General features: G+C 53.8%; 26 non-coding genes across 26 annotated transcripts; 13 read left to right on the top strand and 13 right to left on the bottom strand.

Annotated features, from left to right (window-relative positions):
• The first annotated feature begins 6 nt into the window (after window positions 1-6).
• Window positions 7-79, top strand: TRNAR-ACG (transfer RNA arginine (anticodon ACG)). The gene has a single exon. It is a non-coding gene; the product is annotated as a tRNA-Arg (tRNA).
• Window positions 80-584: 505 nt separating this feature from the next.
• TRNAE-UUC (transfer RNA glutamic acid (anticodon UUC)) lies at window positions 585-656 on the bottom strand. Its single transcript has one exon. It is a non-coding gene; the product is annotated as a tRNA-Glu (tRNA).
• A 734-nt stretch (window positions 657-1390) lies between these two features.
• TRNAR-ACG (transfer RNA arginine (anticodon ACG)) lies at window positions 1391-1463 on the top strand. Its single transcript has one exon. It is a non-coding gene; the product is annotated as a tRNA-Arg (tRNA).
• A 505-nt stretch (window positions 1464-1968) lies between these two features.
• TRNAE-UUC (transfer RNA glutamic acid (anticodon UUC)) lies at window positions 1969-2040 on the bottom strand. Its single transcript has one exon. It is a non-coding gene; the product is annotated as a tRNA-Glu (tRNA).
• Window positions 2041-2774: 734 nt separating this feature from the next.
• TRNAR-ACG (transfer RNA arginine (anticodon ACG)) lies at window positions 2775-2847 on the top strand. The gene has a single exon. It is a non-coding gene; the product is annotated as a tRNA-Arg (tRNA).
• A 505-nt stretch (window positions 2848-3352) lies between these two features.
• Window positions 3353-3424, bottom strand: TRNAE-UUC (transfer RNA glutamic acid (anticodon UUC)). Its single transcript has one exon. It is a non-coding gene; the product is annotated as a tRNA-Glu (tRNA).
• A 734-nt stretch (window positions 3425-4158) lies between these two features.
• TRNAR-ACG (transfer RNA arginine (anticodon ACG)) lies at window positions 4159-4231 on the top strand. Its single transcript has one exon. It is a non-coding gene; the product is annotated as a tRNA-Arg (tRNA).
• A 499-nt stretch (window positions 4232-4730) lies between these two features.
• TRNAE-UUC (transfer RNA glutamic acid (anticodon UUC)) lies at window positions 4731-4802 on the bottom strand. Its single transcript has one exon. It is a non-coding gene; the product is annotated as a tRNA-Glu (tRNA).
• Window positions 4803-5536: 734 nt separating this feature from the next.
• On the top strand, window positions 5537-5609 carry TRNAR-ACG (transfer RNA arginine (anticodon ACG)). Its single transcript has one exon. It is a non-coding gene; the product is annotated as a tRNA-Arg (tRNA).
• A 505-nt stretch (window positions 5610-6114) lies between these two features.
• Window positions 6115-6186, bottom strand: TRNAE-UUC (transfer RNA glutamic acid (anticodon UUC)). The gene has a single exon. It is a non-coding gene; the product is annotated as a tRNA-Glu (tRNA).
• Window positions 6187-6920: 734 nt separating this feature from the next.
• On the top strand, window positions 6921-6993 carry TRNAR-ACG (transfer RNA arginine (anticodon ACG)). Its single transcript has one exon. It is a non-coding gene; the product is annotated as a tRNA-Arg (tRNA).
• A 505-nt stretch (window positions 6994-7498) lies between these two features.
• On the bottom strand, window positions 7499-7570 carry TRNAE-UUC (transfer RNA glutamic acid (anticodon UUC)). The gene has a single exon. It is a non-coding gene; the product is annotated as a tRNA-Glu (tRNA).
• A 734-nt stretch (window positions 7571-8304) lies between these two features.
• On the top strand, window positions 8305-8377 carry TRNAR-ACG (transfer RNA arginine (anticodon ACG)). Its single transcript has one exon. It is a non-coding gene; the product is annotated as a tRNA-Arg (tRNA).
• A 505-nt stretch (window positions 8378-8882) lies between these two features.
• On the bottom strand, window positions 8883-8954 carry TRNAE-UUC (transfer RNA glutamic acid (anticodon UUC)). Its single transcript has one exon. It is a non-coding gene; the product is annotated as a tRNA-Glu (tRNA).
• Window positions 8955-9688: 734 nt separating this feature from the next.
• On the top strand, window positions 9689-9761 carry TRNAR-ACG (transfer RNA arginine (anticodon ACG)). The gene has a single exon. It is a non-coding gene; the product is annotated as a tRNA-Arg (tRNA).
• Window positions 9762-10266: 505 nt separating this feature from the next.
• Window positions 10267-10338, bottom strand: TRNAE-UUC (transfer RNA glutamic acid (anticodon UUC)). Its single transcript has one exon. It is a non-coding gene; the product is annotated as a tRNA-Glu (tRNA).
• A 734-nt stretch (window positions 10339-11072) lies between these two features.
• On the top strand, window positions 11073-11145 carry TRNAR-ACG (transfer RNA arginine (anticodon ACG)). The gene has a single exon. It is a non-coding gene; the product is annotated as a tRNA-Arg (tRNA).
• A 505-nt stretch (window positions 11146-11650) lies between these two features.
• Window positions 11651-11722, bottom strand: TRNAE-UUC (transfer RNA glutamic acid (anticodon UUC)). Its single transcript has one exon. It is a non-coding gene; the product is annotated as a tRNA-Glu (tRNA).
• Window positions 11723-12456: 734 nt separating this feature from the next.
• On the top strand, window positions 12457-12529 carry TRNAR-ACG (transfer RNA arginine (anticodon ACG)). Its single transcript has one exon. It is a non-coding gene; the product is annotated as a tRNA-Arg (tRNA).
• Window positions 12530-13034: 505 nt separating this feature from the next.
• TRNAE-UUC (transfer RNA glutamic acid (anticodon UUC)) lies at window positions 13035-13106 on the bottom strand. The gene has a single exon. It is a non-coding gene; the product is annotated as a tRNA-Glu (tRNA).
• Window positions 13107-13840: 734 nt separating this feature from the next.
• On the top strand, window positions 13841-13913 carry TRNAR-ACG (transfer RNA arginine (anticodon ACG)). The gene has a single exon. It is a non-coding gene; the product is annotated as a tRNA-Arg (tRNA).
• A 505-nt stretch (window positions 13914-14418) lies between these two features.
• On the bottom strand, window positions 14419-14490 carry TRNAE-UUC (transfer RNA glutamic acid (anticodon UUC)). The gene has a single exon. It is a non-coding gene; the product is annotated as a tRNA-Glu (tRNA).
• A 734-nt stretch (window positions 14491-15224) lies between these two features.
• Window positions 15225-15297, top strand: TRNAR-ACG (transfer RNA arginine (anticodon ACG)). Its single transcript has one exon. It is a non-coding gene; the product is annotated as a tRNA-Arg (tRNA).
• A 499-nt stretch (window positions 15298-15796) lies between these two features.
• Window positions 15797-15868, bottom strand: TRNAE-UUC (transfer RNA glutamic acid (anticodon UUC)). Its single transcript has one exon. It is a non-coding gene; the product is annotated as a tRNA-Glu (tRNA).
• A 734-nt stretch (window positions 15869-16602) lies between these two features.
• TRNAR-ACG (transfer RNA arginine (anticodon ACG)) lies at window positions 16603-16675 on the top strand. Its single transcript has one exon. It is a non-coding gene; the product is annotated as a tRNA-Arg (tRNA).
• Window positions 16676-17180: 505 nt separating this feature from the next.
• TRNAE-UUC (transfer RNA glutamic acid (anticodon UUC)) lies at window positions 17181-17252 on the bottom strand. Its single transcript has one exon. It is a non-coding gene; the product is annotated as a tRNA-Glu (tRNA).
• Between the last annotated feature and the right edge of the window lie 347 nt (window positions 17253-17599).

The raw sequence follows: 17599 nt of genomic DNA on the forward strand, positions 1-17599 counted from the left end.
CCACGAGGGCCAGTGGCGCAATGGATAACGCGTCTGACTACGGATCAGAAGATTGTAGGTTCGACTCCTACCTGGCTCGGGGAAGCGCGTTTTGTTTTTAATTTAACCCCAATTGTGATTGCGTAGTCTCTGTCTTCTCCCTAGCCTTGGCCGAGGTACTGAACGCTTAACACTCGAGGTCAGCGGAAATGACGGTCTGTCAGGGCGCCCTTCTTTCCTCTGGCCTTTAACGTCTTGCAGCAACGGTTTCGATGCAAGGCGGCCTGTTTTCCAAATGTGGTCCCACCGTTGCTCTCTTGACGGGGGGTGCGGGGGACACGTCACGCCTCAAAGGTGGGTGCAGACGAGATCTCGGGTATGAAAGCCGCAGACATTGGTATGCACCTCATACCCAAGCCGCTTGTAGTCGGCCCTTCTTCTTGCAAGTCCAGCCCTCATACTGAGGAATCGGGAGCCTGAAACACGGACAGACTGCATGGGGCCGCCGGGGCCCCAAGGGAAACAATGTGGGGAAATTCAGGCTTTTCTCAAAATGTAAATGCAACAGAAACGGAATCGGGAGTTCTATGTAGAAAAGGCTAGTCTTCCCATACCGGGAGTCGAACCCGGGCCGCCTGGGTGAAAACCAGGAATCCTAACCGCTAGACCATATGGGAGGCTGTCAGCAAGAAGCAGGTTATGGAGATCCTGAGAGCAGTGCCCCATGGATCCACCACTGGCAGGATGCTTGAGAAGCTTGACCGGTGGTGTCCCACGCAAATGACCGAGATGCACTTTCAGTGGCAGAAATCAAGCTTTACGCTGCTCTGGTATTGAGCTGTCATTGCTTACAGTGGCTAAGCAAAGCACAATACCAAGACCAATCTAAAAATGACTAGCTTGAGAGAACACGCAAGAACCAAGGGCAGCGGTTCGAGCCCTATCAGGGATGGACGGTCCCCTTTTGCTAAAATGGGCAAGAGAGTCTGCAGTTCCTCTCGGAGGCGCGTGAGTGCTGGGGCACGCCTCATTAACCCTTTGCTGCCCGTCTTGCCACCTGAAACCTGCCCCTTGCCCCCAAAGTGCAGCATTGGCTGGGGGCAAATATCTGCAGCCTATTGGCAGGCTGGAGAAGAGTCCCTGTGGCGCTCCTGAAGTGTGTGGGGAAGTAAGCCCCTGACCGATTGACCCCACCCCCCCAACCCCAATAAATGAAGGCAAATCCTGCTTTGCAATTGCTGCCAACTTTTCAGGGCCTTCCTTTCTAGATAGGACTGGAAGATGAAGCGGCTTGAGAGTCAGCTCCGAAATGAAGAGTAGCATTATTTTCTAAAGAGCTGTGTAATGTGGGGAGGGGGCAAGCACAGCACCTCCCTTTTGTGGAAGGATAGGGGTATGCGCAGACCCACGAGGGCCAGTGGCGCAACGGATAACGCGTCTGACTACGGATCAGAAGATTGTAGGTTCGACTCCTACCTGGCTCGGGGAAGCGCGTTTTGTTTTTAATTTAACCCCAATTGTGATTGCGTAGTCTCTGTCTTCTCCCTAGCCTTGGCCGAGGTACTGAACGCTTAACACTCGAGGTCAGCGGAAATGACGGTCTGTCAGGGCGCCCTTCTTTCCTCTGGCCTTTAACGTCTTGCAGCAACGGTTTCAATGCAAGGCGGCCTGTTTTCCAAATGTGGTCCCACCGTTGCTCTCTTGACGGGGGGTGCGGGGGACACGTCACGCCTCAAAGGTGGGTGCAGACGAGATCTCGGGTATGAAAGCCGCAGACATTGGTATGCACCTCATACCCAAGCCGCTTGTAGTCGGCCCTTCTTCTTGCAAGTCCAGCCCTCATACTGAGGAATCGGGAGCCTGAAACACGGACAGACTGCATGGGGCCGCCGGGGCCCCAAGGGAAACAATGTGGGGAAATTCAGGCTTTTCTCAAAATGTAAATGCAACAGAAACGGAATCGGGAGTTCTATGTAGAAAAGGCTAGTCTTCCCATACCGGGAGTCGAACCCGGGCCGCCTGGGTGAAAACCAGGAATCCTAACCGCTAGACCATATGGGAGGCTGTCAGCAAGAAGCAGGTTATGGAGATCCTGAGAGCAGTGCCCCATGGGTCCACCACTGGCAGGATGCTTGAGAAGCTTGACCGGTGGTGTCCCACGCAAATGACCGAGATGCACTTTCAGTGGCAGAAATCAAGCTTTACGCTGCTCTGGTATTGAGCTGTCATTGCTTACAGTGGCTAAGCAAAGCACAATACCAAGACCAATCTAAAAATGACTAGCTTGAGAGAACACGCAAGAACCAAGGGCAGCGGTTCGAGCCCTATCAGGGATGGACGGTCCCCTTTTGCTAAAATGGGCAAGAGAGTCTGCAGTTCCTCTCGGAGGCGCGTGAGTGCTGGGGCACGCCTCATTAACCCTTTGCTGCCCGTCTTGCCACCTGAAACCTGCCCCTTGCCCCCAAAGTGCAGCATTGGCTGGGGGCAAATATCTGCAGCCTATTGGCAGGCTGGAGAAGAGTCCCTGTGGCGCTCCTGAAGTGTGTGGGGAAGTAAGCCCCTGACCGATTGACCCCACCCCCCCAACCCCAATAAATGAAGGCAAATCCTGCTTTGCAATTGCTGCCAACTTTTCAGGGCCTTCCTTTCTAGATAGGACTGGAAGATGAAGCGGCTTGAGAGTCAGCTCCGAAATGAAGAGTAGCATTATTTTCTAAAGAGCTGTGTAATGTGGGGAGGGGGCAAGCACAGCACCTCCCTTTTGTGGAAGGATAGGGGTATGCGCAGACCCACGAGGGCCAGTGGCGCAATGGATAACGCGTCTGACTACGGATCAGAAGATTGTAGGTTCGACTCCTACCTGGCTCGGGGAAGCGCGTTTTGTTTTTAATTTAACCCCAATTGTGATTGCGTAGTCTCTGTCTTCTCCCTAGCCTTGGCCGAGGTACTGAACGCTTAACACTCGAGGTCAGCGGAAATGACGGTCTGTCAGGGCGCCCTTCTTTCCTCTGGCCTTTAACGTCTTGCAGCAACGGTTTCAATGCAAGGCGGCCTGTTTTCCAAATGTGGTCCCACCGTTGCTCTCTTGACGGGGGGTGCGGGGGACACGTCACGCCTCAAAGGTGGGTGCAGACGAGATCTCGGGTATGAAAGCCGCAGACATTGGTATGCACCTCATACCCAAGCCGCTTGTAGTCGGCCCTTCTTCTTGCAAGTCCAGCCCTCATACTGAGGAATCGGGAGCCTGAAACACGGACAGACTGCATGGGGCCGCCGGGGCCCCAAGGGAAACAATGTGGGGAAATTCAGGCTTTTCTCAAAATGTAAATGCAACAGAAACGGAATCGGGAGTTCTATGTAGAAAAGGCTAGTCTTCCCATACCGGGAGTCGAACCCGGGCCGCCTGGGTGAAAACCAGGAATCCTAACCGCTAGACCATATGGGAGGCTGTCAGAAAGAAGCAGGTTATGGAGATCCTGAGAGCAGTGCCCCATGGGTCCACCACTGGCAGGATGCTTGAGAAGCTTGACCGGTGGTGTCCCACGCAAATGACCGAGATGCACTTTCAGTGGCAGAAATCAAGCTTTACGCTGCTCTGGTATTGAGCTGTCATTGCTTACAGTGGCTAAGCAAAGCACAATACCAAGACCAATCTAAAAATGACTAGCTTGAGAGAACACGCAAGAACCAAGGGCAGCGGTTCGAGCCCTATCAGGGATGGACGGTCCCCTTTTGCTAAAATGGGCAAGAGAGTCTGCAGTTCCTCTCGGAGGCGCGTGAGTGCTGGGGCACGCCTCATTAACCCTTTGCTGCCCGTCTTGCCACCTGAAACCTGCCCCTTGCCCCCAAAGTGCAGCATTGGCTGGGGGCAAATATCTGCAGCCTATTGGCAGGCTGGAGAAGAGTCCCTGTGGCGCTCCTGAAGTGTGTGGGGAAGTAAGCCCCTGACCGATTGACCCCACCCCCCCAACCCCAATAAATGAAGGCAAATCCTGCTTTGCAATTGCTGCCAACTTTTCAGGGCCTTCCTTTCTAGATAGGACTGGAAGATGAAGCGGCTTGAGAGTCAGCTCCGAAATGAAGAGTAGCATTATTTTCTAAAGAGCTGTGTAATGTGGGGAGGGGGCAAGCACAGCACCTCCCTTTTGTGGAAGGATAGGGGTATGCGCAGACCCACGAGGGCCAGTGGCGCAATGGATAACGCGTCTGACTACGGATCAGAAGATTGTAGGTTCGACTCCTACCTGGCTCGGGGAAGCGCGTTTTGTTTTTAATTTAACCCCAATTGTGATTGCGTAGTCTCTGTCTTCTCCCTAGCCTTGGCCGAGGTACTGAACGCTTAACACTCGAGGTCAGCGGAAATGACGGTCTGTCAGGGCGCCCTTCTTTCCTCTGGCCTTTAACGTCTTGCAGCAACGGTTTCAATGCAAGGCGGCCTGTTTTCCAAATGTGGTCCCACCGTTGCTCTCTTGACGGGGGGTGCGGGGGACACGTCACGCCTCAAAGGTGGGTGCAGACGAGATCTCGGGTATGAAAGCCGCAGACATTGGTATGCACCTCATACCCAAGCCGCTTGTAGTCGGCCCTTCTTCTTGCAAGTCCAGCCCTCATACTGAGGAATCGGGAGCCTGAAACACGGACAGACTGCATGGGGCCGCCGGGGCCCCAAGGGAAACAATGTGGGGAAATTCAGGCTTTTCTCAAAATGTAAATGCAACAGAAACGGGAGTTCTATGTAGAAAAGGCTAGTCTTCCCATACCGGGAGTCGAACCCGGGCCGCCTGGGTGAAAACCAGGAATCCTAACCGCTAGACCATATGGGAGGCTGTCAGCAAGAAGCAGGTTATGGAGATCCTGAGAGCAGTGCCCCATGGGTCCACCACTGGCAGGATGCTTGAGAAGCTTGACCGGTGGTGTCCCACGCAAATGACCGAGATGCACTTTCAGTGGCAGAAATCAAGCTTTACGCTGCTCTGGTATTGAGCTGTCATTGCTTACAGTGGCTAAGCAAAGCACAATACCAAGACCAATCTAAAAATGACTAGCTTGAGAGAACACGCAAGAACCAAGGGCAGCGGTTCGAGCCCTATCAGGGGTGGACGGTCCCCTTTTGCTAAAATGGGCAAGAGAGTCTGCAGTTCCTCTCGGAGGCGCGTGAGTGCTGGGGCATGCCTCATTAACCCTTTGCTGCCCGTCTTGCCACCTGAAACCTGCCCCTTGCCCCCAAAGTGCAGCATTGGCTGGGGGCAAATATCTGCAGCCTATTGGCAGGCTGGAGAAGAGTCCCTGTGGCGCTCCTGAAGTGTGTGGGGAAGGAAGCCCCTGACCGATTGACCCCACCCCCCCAACCCCAATAAATGAAGGCAAATCCTGCTTTGCAATTGCTGCCAACTTTTCAGGGCCTTCCTTTCTAGATAGGACTGGAAGATGAAGCGGCTTGAGAGTCAGCTCCGAAATGAAGAGTAGCATTATTTTCTAAAGAGCTGTGTAATGTGGGGAGGGGGCAAGCACAGTACCTCCCTTTTGTGGAAGGATAGGGGTATGCGCAGACCCACGAGGGCCAGTGGCGCAATGGATAACGCGTCTGACTACGGATCAGAAGATTGTAGGTTCGACTCCTACCTGGCTCGGGGAAGCGCGTTTTGTTTTTAATTTAACCCCAATTGTGATTGCGTAGTCTCTGTCTTCTCCCTAGCCTTGGCCGAGGTACTGAACGCTTAACACTCGAGGTCAGCGGAAATGACGGTCTGTCAGGGCGCCCTTCTTTCCTCTGGCCTTTAACGTCTTGCAGCAACGGTTTCAATGCAAGGCGGCCTGTTTTCCAAATGTGGTCCCACCGTTGCTCTCTTGACGGGGGGTGCGGGGGACACGTCACGCCTCAAAGGTGGGTGCAGACGAGATCTCGGGTATGAAAGCCGCAGACATTGGTATGCACCTCATACCCAAGCCGCTTGTAGTCGGCCCTTCTTCTTGCAAGTCCAGCCCTCATACTGAGGAATCGGGAGCCTGAAACACGGACAGACTGCATGGGGCCACCGGGGCCCCAAGGGAAACAATGTGGGGAAATTCAGGCTTTTCTCAAAATGTAAATGCAACAGAAACGGAATCGGGAGTTCTATGTAGAAAAGGCTAGTCTTCCCATACCGGGAGTCGAACCCGGGCCGCCTGGGTGAAAACCAGGAATCCTAACCGCTAGACCATATGGGAGGCTGTCAGCAAGCAGCAGGTTATGGAGATCCTGAGAGCAGTGCCCCATGGGTCCACCACTGGCAGGATGCTTGAGAAGCTTGACCGGTGGTGTCCCACGCAAATGACCGAGATGCACTTTCAGTGGCAGAAATCAAGCTTTACGCTGCTCTGGTATTGAGCTGTCATTGCTTACAGTGGCTAAGCAAAGCACAATACCAAGACCAATCTAAAAATGACTAGCTTGAGAGAACACGCAAGAACCAAGGGCAGCGGTTCGAGCCCTATCAGGGATGGACGGTCCCCTTTTGCTAAAATGGGCAAGAGAGTCTGCAGTTCCTCTCGGAGGCGCGTGAGTGCTGGGGCACGCCTCATTAACCCTTTGCTGCCCGTCTTGCCACCTGAAACCTGCCCCTTGCCCCCAAAGTGCAGCATTGGCTGGGGGCAAATATCTGCAGCCTATTGGCAGGCTGGAGAAGAGTCCCTGTGGCGCTCCTGAAGTGTGTGGGGAAGTAAGCCCCTGACCGATTGACCCCACCCCCCCAACCCCAATAAATGAAGGCAAATCCTGCTTTGCAATTGCTGCCAACTTTTCAGGGCCTTCCTTTCTAGATAGGACTGGAAGATGAAGCGGCTTGAGAGTCAGCTCCGAAATGAAGAGTAGCATTATTTTCTAAAGAGCTGTGTAATGTGGGGAGGGGGCAAGCACAGCACCTCCCTTTTGTGGAAGGATAGGGGTATGCACAGACCCACGAGGGCCAGTGGCGCAATGGATAACGCGTCTGACTACGGATCAGAAGATTGTAGGTTCGACTCCTACCTGGCTCGGGGAAGCGCGTTTTGTTTTTAATTTAACCCCAATTGTGATTGCGTAGTCTCTGTCTTCTCCCTAGCCTTGGCCGAGGTACTGAACGCTTAACACTCGAGGTCAGCGGAAATGACGGTCTGTCAGGGCGCCCTTCTTTCCTCTGGCCTTTAACGTCTTGCAGCAACGGTTTCAATGCAAGGCGGCCTGTTTTCCAAATGTGGTCCCACCGTTGCTCTCTTGACGGGGGGTGCGGGGGACACGTCACGCCTCAAAGGTGGGTGCAGACGAGATCTCGGGTATGAAAGCCGCAGACATTGGTATGCACCTCATACCCAAGCCGCTTGTAGTCGGCCCTTCTTCTTGCAAGTCCAGCCCTCATACTGAGGAATCGGGAGCCTGAAACACGGACAGACTGCATGGGGCCGCCGGGGCCCCAAGGGAAACAATGTGGGGAAATTCAGGCTTTTCTCAAAATGTAAATGCAACAGAAACGGAATCGGGAGTTCTATGTAGAAAAGGCTAGTCTTCCCATACCGGGAGTCGAACCCGGGCCGCCTGGGTGAAAACCAGGAATCCTAACCGCTAGACCATATGGGAGGCTGTCAGCAAGAAGCAGGTTATGGAGATCCTGAGAGCAGTGCCCCATGGGTCCACCACTGGCAGGATGCTTGAGAAGCTTGACCGGTGGTGTCCCACGCAAATGACCGAGATGCACTTTCAGTGGCAGAAATCAAGCTTTACGCTGCTCTGGTATTGAGCTGTCATTGCTTACAGTGGCTAAGCAAAGCACAATACCAAGACCAATCTAAAAATGACTAGCTTGAGAGAACACGCAAGAACCAAGGGCAGCGGTTCGAGCCCTATCAGGGATGGACGGTCCCCTTTTGCTAAAATGGGCAAGAGAGTCTGCAGTTCCTCTCGGAGGCGCGTGAGTGCTGGGGCACGCCTCATTAACCCTTTGCTGCCCGTCTTGCCACCTGAAACCTGCCCCTTGCCCCCAAAGTGCAGCATTGGCTGGGGGCAAATATCTGCAGCCTATTGGCAGGCTGGAGAAGAGTCCCTGTGGCGCTCCTGAAGTGTGTGGGGAAGTAAGCCCCTGACCGATTGACCCCACCCCCCCAACCCCAATAAATGAAGGCAAATCCTGCTTTGCAATTGCTGCCAACTTTTCAGGGCCTTCCTTTCTAGATAGGACTGGAAGATGAAGCGGCTTGAGAGTCAGCTCCGAAATGAAGAGTAGCATTATTTTCTAAAGAGCTGTGTAATGTGGGGAGGGGGCAAGCACAGCACCTCCCTTTTGTCGAAGGATAGGGGTATGCGCAGACCCACGAGGGCCAGTGGCGCAATGGATAACGCGTCTGACTACGGATCAGAAGATTGTAGGTTCGACTCCTACCTGGCTCGGGGAAGCGCGTTTTGTTTTTAATTTAACCCCAATTGTGATTGCGTTGTCTCTGTCTTCTCCCTAGCCTTGGCCGAGGTACTGAACGCTTAACACTCGAGGTCAGCGGAAATGACGGTCTGTCAGGGCGCCCTTCTTTCCTCTGGCCTTTAACGTCTTGCAGCAACGGTTTCAATGCAAGGCGGCCTGTTTTCCAAATGTGGTCCCACCGTTGCTCTCTTGACGGGGGGTGCGGGGGACACGTCACGCCTCAAAGGTGGGTGCAGACGAGATCTCGGGTATGAAAGCCGCAGACATTGGTATGCACCTCATACCCAAGCCGCTTGTAGTCGGCCCTTCTTCTTGCAAGTCCAGCCCTCATACTGAGGAATCGGGAGCCTGAAACACGGACAGACTGCATGGGGCCGCCGGGGCCCCAAGGGAAACAATGTGGGGAAATTCAGGCTTTTCTCAAAATGTAAATGCAACAGAAACGGAATCGGGAGTTCTATGTAGAAAAGGCTAGTCTTCCCATACCGGGAGTCGAACCCGGGCCGCCTGGGTGAAAACCAGGAATCCTAACCGCTAGACCATATGGGAGGCTGTCAGCAAGAAGCAGGTTATGGAGATCCTGAGAGCAGTGCCCCATGGGTCCACCACTGGCAGGATGCTTGAGAAGCTTGACCGGTGGTGTCCCACGCAAATGACCGAGATGCACTTTCAGTGGCAGAAATCAAGCTTTACGCTGCTCTGGTATTGAGCTGTCATTGCTTACAGTGGCTAAGCAAAGCACAATACCAAGACCAATCTAAAAATGACTAGCTTGAGAGAACACGCAAGAACCAAGGGCAGCGGTTCGAGCCCTATCAGGGATGGACGGTCCCCTTTTGCTAAAATGGGCAAGAGAGTCTGCAGTTCCTCTCGGAGGCGCGTGAGTGCTGGGGCACGCCTCATTAACCCTTTGCTGCCCGTCTTGCCACCTGAAACCTGCCCCTTGCCCCCAAAGTGCAGCATTGGCTGGGGGCAAATATCTGCAGCCTATTGGCAGGCTGGAGAAGAGTCCCTGTGGCGCTCCTGAAGTGTGTGGGGAAGTAAGCCCCTGACCGATTGACCCCACCCCCCCAACCCCAATAAATGAAGGCAAATCCTGCTTTGCAATTGCTGCCAACTTTTCAGGGCCTTCCTTTCTAGATAGGACTGGAAGATGAAGCGGCTTGAGAGTCAGCTCCGAAATGAAGAGTAGCATTATTTTCTAAAGAGCTGTGTAATGTGGGGAGGGGGCAAGCACAGCACCTCCCTTTTGTGGAAGGATAGGGGTATGCGCAGACCCACGAGGGCCAGTGGCGCAATGGATAACGCGTCTGACTACGGATCAGAAGATTGTAGGTTCGACTCCTACCTGGCTCGGGGAAGCGCGTTTTGTTTTTAATTTAACCCCAATTGTGATTGCGTAGTCTCTGTCTTCTCCCTAGCCTTGGCCGAGGTACTGAACGCTTAACACTCGAGGTCAGCGGAAATGACGGTCTGTCAGGGCGCCCTTCTTTCCTCTGGCCTTTAACGTCTTGCAGCAACGGTTTCAATGCAAGGCGGCCTGTTTTCCAAATGTGGTCCCACCGTTGCTCTCTTGACGGGGGGTGCGGGGGACACGTCACGCCTCAAAGGTGGGTGCAGACGAGATCTCGGGTATGAAAGCCGCAGACATTGGTATGCACCTCATACCCAAGCCGCTTGTAGTCGGCCCTTCTTCTTGCAAGTCCAGCCCTCATACTGAGGAATCGGGAGCCTGAAACACGGACAGACTGCATGGGGCCGCCGGGGCCCCAAGGGAAACAATGTGGGGAAATTCAGGCTTTTCTCAAAATGTAAATGCAACAGAAACGGAATCGGGAGTTCTATGTAGAAAAGGCTAGTCTTCCCATACCGGGAGTCGAACCCGGGCCGCCTGGGTGAAAACCAGGAATCCTAACCGCTAGACCATATGGGAGGCTGTCAGCAAGAAGCAGGTTATGGAGATCCTGAGAGCAGTGCCCCATGGGTCCACCACTGGCAGGATGCTTGAGAAGCTTGACCGGTGGTGTCCCACGCAAATGACCGAGATGCACTTTCAGTGGCAGAAATCAAGCTTTACGCTGCTCTGGTATTGAGCTGTCATTGCTTACAGTGGCTAAGCAAAGCACAATACCAAGACCAATCTAAAAATGACTAGCTTGAGAGAACACGCAAGAACCAAGGGCAGCGGTTCGAGCCCTATCAGGGATGGACGGTCCCCTTTTGCTAAAATGGGCAAGAGAGTCTGCAGTTCCTCTCGGAGGCGCGTGAGTGCTGGGGCACGCCTCATTAACCCTTTGCTGCCCGTCTTGCCACCTGAAACCTGCCCCTTGCCCCCAAAGTGCAGCATTGGCTGGGGGCAAATATCTGCAGCCTATTGGCAGGCTGGAGAAGAGTCCCTGTGGCGCTCCTGAAGTGTGTGGGGAAGTAAGCCCCTGACCGATTGACCCCACCCCCCCAACCCCAATAAATGAAGGCAAATCCTGCTTTGCAATTGCTGCCAACTTTTCAGGGCCTTCCTTTCTAGATAGGACTGGAAGATGAAGCGGCTTGAGAGTCAGCTCCGAAATGAAGAGTAGCATTATTTTCTAAAGAGCTGTGTAATGTGGGGAGGGGGCAAGCACAGCACCTCCCTTTTGTGGAAGGATAGGGGTATGCGCAGACCCACGAGGGCCAGTGGCGCAATGGATAACGCGTCTGACTACGGATCAGAAGATTGTAGGTTCGACTCCTACCTGGCTCGGGGAAGCGCGTTTTGTTTTTAATTTAACCCCAATTGTGATTGCGTAGTCTCTGTCTTCTCCCTAGCCTTGGCCGAGGTACTGAACGCTTAACACTCGAGGTCAGCGGAAATGACGGTCTGTCAGGGCGCCCTTCTTTCCTCTGGCCTTTAACGTCTTGCAGCAACGGTTTCGATGCAAGGCGGCCTGTTTTCCAAATGTGGTCCCACCGTTGCTCTCTTGACGGGGGGTGCGGGGGACACGTCACGCCTCAAAGGTGGGTGCAGACGAGATCTCGGGTATGAAAGCCGCAGACATTGGTATGCACCTCATACCCAAGCCGCTTGTAGTCGGCCCTTCTTCTTGCAAGTCCAGCCCTCATACTGAGGAATCGGGAGCCTGAAACACGGACAGACTGCATGGGGCCGCCGGGGCCCCAAGGGAAACAATGTGGGGAAATTCAGGCTTTTCTCAAAATGTAAATGCAACAGAAACGGAATCGGGAGTTCTATGTAGAAAAGGCTAGTCTTCCCATACCGGGAGTCGAACCCGGGCCGCCTGGGTGAAAACCAGGAATCCTAACCGCTAGACCATATGGGAGGCTGTCAGCAAGAAGCAGGTTATGGAGATCCTGAGAGCAGTGCCCCATGGATCCACCACTGGCAGGATGCTTGAGAAGCTTGACCGGTGGTGTCCCACGCAAATGACCGAGATGCACTTTCAGTGGCAGAAATCAAGCTTTACGCTGCTCTGGTATTGAGCTGTCATTGCTTACAGTGGCTAAGCAAAGCACAATACCAAGACCAATCTAAAAATGACTAGCTTGAGAGAACACGCAAGAACCAAGGGCAGCGGTTCGAGCCCTATCAGGGATGGACGGTCCCCTTTTGCTAAAATGGGCAAGAGAGTCTGCAGTTCCTCTCGGAGGCGCGTGAGTGCTGGGGCACGCCTCATTAACCCTTTGCTGCCCGTCTTGCCACCTGAAACCTGCCCCTTGCCCCCAAAGTGCAGCATTGGCTGGGGGCAAATATCTGCAGCCTATTGGCAGGCTGGAGAAGAGTCCCTGTGGCGCTCCTGAAGTGTGTGGGGAAGTAAGCCCCTGACCGATTGACCCCACCCCCCCAACCCCAATAAATGAAGGCAAATCCTGCTTTGCAATTGCTGCCAACTTTTCAGGGCCTTCCTTTCTAGATAGGACTGGAAGATGAAGCGGCTTGAGAGTCAGCTCCGAAATGAAGAGTAGCATTATTTTCTAAAGAGCTGTGTAATGTGGGGAGGGGGCAAGCACAGCACCTCCCTTTTGTGGAAGGATAGGGGTATGCGCAGACCCACGAGGGCCAGTGGCGCAACGGATAACGCGTCTGACTACGGATCAGAAGATTGTAGGTTTGACTCCTACCTGGCTCGGGGAAGCGCGTTTTGTTTTTAATTTAACCCCAATTGTGATTGCGTAGTCTCTGTCTTCTCCCTAGCCTTGGCCGAGGTACTGAACGCTTAACACTCGAGGTCAGCGGAAATGACGGTCTGTCAGGGCGCCCTTCTTTCCTCTGGCCTTTAACGTCTTGCAGCAACGGTTTCAATGCAAGGCGGCCTGTTTTCCAAATGTGGTCCCACCGTTGCTCTCTTGACGGGGGGTGCGGGGGACACGTCACGCCTCAAAGGTGGGTGCAGACGAGATCTCGGGTATGAAAGCCGCAGACATTGGTATGCACCTCATACCCAAGCCGCTTGTAGTCGGCCCTTCTTCTTGCAAGTCCAGCCCTCATACTGAGGAATCGGGAGCCTGAAACACGGACAGACTGCATGGGGCCGCCGGGGCCCCAAGGGAAACAATGTGGGGAAATTCAGGCTTTTCTCAAAATGTAAATGCAACAGAAACGGAATCGGGAGTTCTATGTAGAAAAGGCTAGTCTTCCCATACCGGGAGTCGAACCCGGGCCGCCTGGGTGAAAACCAGGAATCCTAACCGCTAGACCATATGGGAGGCTGTCAGCAAGAAGCAGGTTATGGAGATCCTGAGAGCAGTGCCCCATGGGTCCACCACTGGCAGGATGCTTGAGAAGCTTGACCGGTGGTGTCCCACGCAAATGACCGAGATGCACTTTCAGTGGCAGAAATCAAGCTTTACGCTGCTCTGGTATTGAGCTGTCATTGCTTACAGTGGCTAAGCAAAGCACAATACCAAGACCAATCTAAAAATGACTAGCTTGAGAGAACACGCAAGAACCAAGGGCAGCGGTTCGAGCCCTATCAGGGATGGACGGTCCCCTTTTGCTAAAATGGGCAAGAGAGTCTGCAGTTCCTCTCGGAGGCGCGTGAGTGCTGGGGCACGCCTCATTAACCCTTTGCTGCCCGTCTTGCCACCTGAAACCTGCCCCTTGCCCCCAAAGTGCAGCATTGGCTGGGGGCAAATATCTGCAGCCTATTGGCAGGCTGGAGAAGAGTCCCTGTGGCGCTCCTGAAGTGTGTGGGGAAGTAAGCCCCTGACCGATTGACCCCACCCCCCCAACCCCAATAAATGAAGGCAAATCCTGCTTTGCAATTGCTGCCAACTTTTCAGGGCCTTCCTTTCTAGATAGGACTGGAAGATGAAGCGGCTTGAGAGTCAGCTCCGAAATGAAGAGTAGCATTATTTTCTAAAGAGCTGTGTAATGTGGGGAGGGGGCAAGCACAGCACCTCCCTTTTGTGGAAGGATAGGGGTATGCGCAGACCCACGAGGGCCAGTGGCGCAATGGATAACGCGTCTGACTACGGATCAGAAGATTGTAGGTTCGACTCCTACCTGGCTCGGGGAAGCGCGTTTTGTTTTTAATTTAACCCCAATTGTGATTGCGTAGTCTCTGTCTTCTCCCTAGCCTTGGCCGAGGTACTGAACGCTTAACACTCGAGGTCAGCGGAAATGACGGTCTGTCAGGGCGCCCTTCTTTCCTCTGGCCTTTAACGTCTTGCAGCAACGGTTTCAATGCAAGGCGGCCTGTTTTCCAAATGTGGTCCCACCGTTGCTCTCTTGACGGGGGGTGCGGGGGACACGTCACGCCTCAAAGGTGGGTGCAGACGAGATCTCGGGTATGAAAGCCGCAGACATTGGTATGCACCTCATACCCAAGCCGCTTGTAGTCGGCCCTTCTTCTTGCAAGTCCAGCCCTCATACTGAGGAATCGGGAGCCTGAAACACGGACAGACTGCATGGGGCCGCCGGGGCCCCAAGGGAAACAATGTGGGGAAATTCAGGCTTTTCTCAAAATGTAAATGCAACAGAAACGGAATCGGGAGTTCTATGTAGAAAAGGCTAGTCTTCCCATACCGGGAGTCGAACCCGGGCCGCCTGGGTGAAAACCAGGAATCCTAACCGCTAGACCATATGGGAGGCTGTCAGAAAGAAGCAGGTTATGGAGATCCTGAGAGCAGTGCCCCATGGGTCCACCACTGGCAGGATGCTTGAGAAGCTTGACCGGTGGTGTCCCACGCAAATGACCGAGATGCACTTTCAGTGGCAGAAATCAAGCTTTACGCTGCTCTGGTATTGAGCTGTCATTGCTTACAGTGGCTAAGCAAAGCACAATACCAAGACCAATCTAAAAATGACTAGCTTGAGAGAACACGCAAGAACCAAGGGCAGCGGTTCGAGCCCTATCAGGGATGGACGGTCCCCTTTTGCTAAAATGGGCAAGAGAGTCTGCAGTTCCTCTCGGAGGCGCGTGAGTGCTGGGGCACGCCTCATTAACCCTTTGCTGCCCGTCTTGCCACCTGAAACCTGCCCCTTGCCCCCAAAGTGCAGCATTGGCTGGGGGCAAATATCTGCAGCCTATTGGCAGGCTGGAGAAGAGTCCCTGTGGCGCTCCTGAAGTGTGTGGGGAAGTAAGCCCCTGACCGATTGACCCCACCCCCCCAACCCCAATAAATGAAGGCAAATCCTGCTTTGCAATTGCTGCCAACTTTTCAGGGCCTTCCTTTCTAGATAGGACTGGAAGATGAAGCGGCTTGAGAGTCAGCTCCGAAATGAAGAGTAGCATTATTTTCTAAAGAGCTGTGTAATGTGGGGAGGGGGCAAGCACAGCACCTCCCTTTTGTGGAAGGATAGGGGTATGCGCAGACCCACGAGGGCCAGTGGCGCAATGGATAACGCGTCTGACTACGGATCAGAAGATTGTAGGTTCGACTCCTACCTGGCTCGGGGAAGCGCGTTTTGTTTTTAATTTAACCCCAATTGTGATTGCGTAGTCTCTGTCTTCTCCCTAGCCTTGGCCGAGGTACTGAACGCTTAACACTCGAGGTCAGCGGAAATGACGGTCTGTCAGGGCGCCCTTCTTTCCTCTGGCCTTTAACGTCTTGCAGCAACGGTTTCAATGCAAGGCGGCCTGTTTTCCAAATGTGGTCCCACCGTTGCTCTCTTGACGGGGGGTGCGGGGGACACGTCACGCCTCAAAGGTGGGTGCAGACGAGATCTCGGGTATGAAAGCCGCAGACATTGGTATGCACCTCATACCCAAGCCGCTTGTAGTCGGCCCTTCTTCTTGCAAGTCCAGCCCTCATACTGAGGAATCGGGAGCCTGAAACACGGACAGACTGCATGGGGCCGCCGGGGCCCCAAGGGAAACAATGTGGGGAAATTCAGGCTTTTCTCAAAATGTAAATGCAACAGAAACGGGAGTTCTATGTAGAAAAGGCTAGTCTTCCCATACCGGGAGTCGAACCCGGGCCGCCTGGGTGAAAACCAGGAATCCTAACCGCTAGACCATATGGGAGGCTGTCAGCAAGAAGCAGGTTATGGAGATCCTGAGAGCAGTGCCCCATGGGTCCACCACTGGCAGGATGCTTGAGAAGCTTGACCGGTGGTGTCCCACGCAAATGACCGAGATGCACTTTCAGTGGCAGAAATCAAGCTTTACGCTGCTCTGGTATTGAGCTGTCATTGCTTACAGTGGCTAAGCAAAGCACAATACCAAGACCAATCTAAAAATGACTAGCTTGAGAGAACACGCAAGAACCAAGGGCAGCGGTTCGAGCCCTATCAGGGGTGGACGGTCCCCTTTTGCTAAAATGGGCAAGAGAGTCTGCAGTTCCTCTCGGAGGCGCGTGAGTGCTGGGGCATGCCTCATTAACCCTTTGCTGCCCGTCTTGCCACCTGAAACCTGCCCCTTGCCCCCAAAGTGCAGCATTGGCTGGGGGCAAATATCTGCAGCCTATTGGCAGGCTGGAGAAGAGTCCCTGTGGCGCTCCTGAAGTGTGTGGGGAAGGAAGCCCCTGACCGATTGACCCCACCCCCCCAACCCCAATAAATGAAGGCAAATCCTGCTTTGCAATTGCTGCCAACTTTTCAGGGCCTTCCTTTCTAGATAGGACTGGAAGATGAAGCGGCTTGAGAGTCAGCTCCGAAATGAAGAGTAGCATTATTTTCTAAAGAGCTGTGTAATGTGGGGAGGGGGCAAGCACAGCACCTCCCTTTTGTGGAAGGATAGGGGTATGCGCAGACCCACGAGGGCCAGTGGCGCAATGGATAACGCGTCTGACTACGGATCAGAAGATTGTAGGTTCGACTCCTACCTGGCTCGGGGAAGCGCGTTTTGTTTTTAATTTAACCCCAATTGTGATTGCGTAGTCTCTGTCTTCTCCCTAGCCTTGGCCGAGGTACTGAACGCTTAACACTCGAGGTCAGCGGAAATGACGGTCTGTCAGGGCGCCCTTCTTTCCTCTGGCCTTTAACGTCTTGCAGCAACGGTTTCAATGCAAGGCGGCCTGTTTTCCAAATGTGGTCCCACCGTTGCTCTCTTGACGGGGGGTGCGGGGGACACGTCACGCCTCAAAGGTGGGTGCAGACGAGATCTCGGGTATGAAAGCCGCAGACATTGGTATGCACCTCATACCCAAGCCGCTTGTAGTCGGCCCTTCTTCTTGCAAGTCCAGCCCTCATACTGAGGAATCGGGAGCCTGAAACACGGACAGACTGCATGGGGCCGCCGGGGCCCCAAGGGAAACAATGTGGGGAAATTCAGGCTTTTCTCAAAATGTAAATGCAACAGAAACGGAATCGGGAGTTCTATGTAGAAAAGGCTAGTCTTCCCATACCGGGAGTCGAACCCGGGCCGCCTGGGTGAAAACCAGGAATCCTAACCGCTAGACCATATGGGAGGCTGTCAGCAAGCAGCAGGTTATGGAGATCCTGAGAGCAGTGCCCCATGGGTCCACCACTGGCAGGATGCTTGAGAAGCTTGACCGGTGGTGTCCCACGCAAATGACCGAGATGCACTTTCAGTGGCAGAAATCAAGCTTTACGCTGCTCTGGTATTGAGCTGTCATTGCTTACAGTGGCTAAGCAAAGCACAATACCAAGACCAATCTAAAAATGACTAGCTTGAGAGAACACGCAAGAACCAAGGGCAGCGGTTCGAGCCCTATCAGGGATGGACGGTCCCCTTTTGCTAAAATGGGCAAGAGAGTCTGCAGTTCCTCTCGGAGGCGCGTGAGTGCTGGGGCAC

The sequence above is a fragment of the Ambystoma mexicanum genome, chromosome 4p (assembly GCF_040938575.1).
Source record: "Ambystoma mexicanum isolate Mex_15411 chromosome 4p, UKY_AmexF1_1, whole genome shotgun sequence".
Lineage (NCBI taxonomy): Eukaryota > Metazoa > Chordata > Amphibia > Caudata > Ambystomatidae > Ambystoma > Ambystoma mexicanum.